Genomic DNA, 3,698 nt, shown 5'->3' with positions numbered 1-3,698 from the left:
TTGGAACATACATTTATTATTTAAAAAAAAAAAAAAAAAAAAAAAAAAAAAACTAAAAAAAATTTTAAAAACTTCCCCAAAATTTACAAAAAATCCGCCTCTCCCCCGCCGTAGACTTTTATTTTTTTCTTCTTCTTCTTTTATAAAATAACCCCTTGAAGCAGCCGAGGCCGACTCACCCGCCCGCAGCAGCTCCAAAAAGGAACCAAGAGACCGAGGCCTTTCTGCTGCCCGGACTGACACCGCCACCCTCGCCCGCAGCCCGCGGCAGCGGATCAACACCGTTCTGGGGCGGTTGAGTAGTTTCCGATTCCGGGTGATTTTTGTCCCTCTGCGCTTGCGCTTGCCCCGGCTCACCTCCCCCCGCCCCTCTCCGGCTCCGGCCCCCAGCCCCGGCATTCGCTCTCCTCCTCTCACGGAAAGGTCGCGGCCTGTGGCCCTGCGAGCAGCCGTGCCAAGATGAACCCCAGTGCCCCCAGCTACCCCACGTCCTCGCTGTACGTGGGAGACCTCCATCCCGACGTGACCGAGGCGATGCTCTACGAGAAGTTCAGCCCGGCCGAGCCCATCCTCTCCAGCCTGGTCTGCAGGGACACGATCGAGCACCGGCGGCTCCTTGGGCTGCGCCTATGTGAACTTCCACCAGCCGGCGGACGCGGAGCATGCTGTGAACACTGTGAATTTTGATGTTATAAAGCGCAAGCCAGTACGCATCGTGTGGTCTCAGCGTGATCCATCACTTCGCAAAAGTGGAGTGGGCTACATATTCATTAAAAATCTGGACAAATCCATTGATAATAAAGCACTGTATGATACACTTTCTGCTTTTGGTAACATCCTTTCATGTAAGGTGGGCTGTGATGAAAATGATTCCAAGGGCTATGGATTTGTACACTTTGAGACACAGGAAGCAGCTGAAAGAGCGATGGAAAAAATGAATGGAATGCTCCTAAATGATCGCAAAGTATTTGTTGGACGATTTACGTCTCATAAAGAACGAGAAGCTGAACTTGGAGCTACCCGAAAGGGTTCACCAATGTTTACATCAAGAATTTTGGAGAAGACATGGATGATGAGCGCCTTAAGGATCTCTTCAGCAAGTTTGGGCGTGCCTTAAATGTGAAAGTAATGACTGATGAAAGTGGAAAATCCAAAGGATTTGGATTTGTAAGCTTTGAAAGGCTTGAAGATGCACAGAAAGCTGTAGATGAAATGAATGGAAAGGAGCTCAATGGAAAACAAATTTATGTTGGTAGAGCTCACAAAAAAGGGAAAGGGCAGACAGAACTTAAGCGCAAATTTGAACAGATGAAGCAAGATAGGATCACCAGATACCACGGTGTTAATCTTTATGTGAAAAATCTTGATGATGGCATTGATCATTAACATCTTCGGAAAGAGTTTTCTCCGTTTGGTACAATCACTAGTGCAAAGGTTATGATGGAGGGTGGTCATAGCAAAGGGTTTGGTTTTGTATGTTTCTCCTCACCAGAAGAAGCCACTAAAGCAGTTACAGAAATGAATGGTAGAGTTGTGGCCACAAAGCCATTGTATGTCGCTTTAGCTCAGTGCAAAGAAGAGTGCCAGGCTCACCTCACTAACCAGTATATGCAAAGAATGGCAAGTGTACGAGCTGTGCCCAATCTTGTAATCAACCCCTACCAGCCAGCACCTCCTTCAGGTTACTTCATGGCAGCTATCCCACAGACTCAGAACAGTGCTGCATATTATCCTCCTAGCCAAATTGCTCAACTAAGACCAATTCCTCACTGGACTGCTCAGGGTGCCAGACCCCATCCATTCCAAAATATGTCCAGTGCTATCCACCCAGCTGCTCCTAGACCACCGTTTAGTACTATGAGACCAGCTTCTTCACAGGTTCCATGAGTTATGTCAACGCAGCGTGTTGCTAACACATCAACACAGACAATGGGTCCATGTCCTGCAGCTGCTGCTGCTGCAACTCCACATTATAACTATGCTGCGGGAGTTCGCAGTCCTCAGAAACATCTTAATGCACAGCCACAAGTTACAATGCAACAGCCTGCTGTTCATGTACAAGGTCAGGAACCTTTGACTGCTTCCATGTTGGTATCTGCCCATGCTCAAGAGCAAAAGCAAATGTTGGGTGAATGGCTGTTTCCTGTTATTCAAGACATGCACCCTGCTCTTCCTGGTAAAATCACTGGCATGTTGTTGGAGATTGGTAATTCAGAACTTCTTCATATGCTGGAGTCTCCAGAGTCACTCTGTTCTAAGGTTGATGAAGCTGTAGCTGTACTACAAGCCCACCAAGCTGAAGAGGCTGCCCAGAAAGCAGTTAACAGTGCCACCAGTGTTCCAACTGTTTAAAATTGATCAGAGACCATGAAAAGAAACTTGTGCTTCACAGAAGAAAAATATCTAAACATCGAAAAATGCAAATATTATGGAAAAAACATTGCAAAATATAAAATAAATTTAAAAAGGAAAAGAAACTTTGAACCTTATGTTCCGAGCAAATGCCAGGTCTAGCAAACATAATGCTAGTCCTAGATTACTTATTGATTTAAAAATTAAAAGAAAACTCAAAAATAGTAAAATATGAAAATCAATTAATGTTTTATAGACTTTGGGAAAAAGAATTTTCAGTAAAGTGCAAAAATTTAAAGCATTCCTTTCTTTAATTTTGTAATTCTTTACTGTGGAATAGCTCAAAATGTCAATTCTGTTTTAAGTAACAGAATTGATAACTGAGCAAGGAAACGTAATTTGGATTATAAAATTATTGCTTTAATAAAAATTCCTTAAATGGTGAAAAAAAAATAATAATAAAATACAAAAATTAGCCGGGCATAGTGGCACACGCCTGTAATCCCAGCTACACGGGAGACTGAGGCAGGAGAATTTCTTGAACCCGGAAGGCAGAGGTTGCAGTGAGCTGAGATCACATCATTGTGCTCCAGCCTGGACGACAGAGCAAGACTCCATCTCAAAAAAGAAGGAAGGGAGGGAGTGGGGGGAGGGGAGAGGAGGGGAGGGGGAGAGGAGGGGAGGGGAGGGGAGGCAGAAGGGTATTTGAGGGCATATGCTTTTTTCTCTCCATTAAATGAGGAACATAATATCACCCTGAAATTCCACTCCATTTTGTTAACCATGTGCAGAGGATTTCGCTTTTAAAATACATATGTTAAGGAACAGGCAACAGAGATTGTCCCTTAGGCAGGAAGCTGATGTGTAAAACAGACTCTTTTCCCTCACTGTATACATTTTACTACTGCATGAATTTTGCATCATATGCTTGTATCTCCCAATTAATTGTAAAGCCAACAAAATCTTGGCTCAACTTAATGAATAACAAAAGTAATAGAGGGACCCTTTGACTTATATATGGCTATTATCTTCCCCATATATTTTGTTATCCCAATATACCTTGCATTGTAGCAAGGAATACTTGTGATCATTTCAGCAGTTACAAAAGATCACAAAAAGTAGGGGAGAAAGGAGGAAAGGTAGGAAGGGAGGGAGGGAAGAATAGAAAGGAAAGGAATAAAATATAGGCTGGTATAATAAAGTTGGTGCCGAGCGTGGTGGCTCACACCTGTAATCACAACACCTTGGGAGGTCAAAGCGGGCAGATCACTTGAGCCTAGGAGTTCTGAGACCAGCCTGGATAACATGGAGAAACCCCGTCTCTACAAAATTACAAAAATTAGCCG

At 43.8% G+C, this 3,698-nt stretch overlaps 1 pseudogene across 1 annotated transcript; it reads left to right on the top strand.

Moving 5' to 3' along the window:
• The first annotated feature begins 459 nt into the window (after window positions 1-459).
• Window positions 460-2,687, top strand: LOC100601530 (annotated as a pseudogene). Its single transcript, XR_178994.3, has one exon. The product of XR_178994.3 is annotated as a polyadenylate-binding protein 1 pseudogene (transcript).
• The last annotated feature ends 1,011 nt before the right edge of the window (window positions 2,688-3,698 follow it).

Source organism: Nomascus leucogenys, chromosome 11 (genome assembly GCF_006542625.1).
Source record: "Nomascus leucogenys isolate Asia chromosome 11, Asia_NLE_v1, whole genome shotgun sequence".
NCBI lineage: Eukaryota > Metazoa > Chordata > Mammalia > Primates > Hylobatidae > Nomascus > Nomascus leucogenys.
This window is presented reverse-complemented; position numbering and strand designations above follow the sequence as displayed.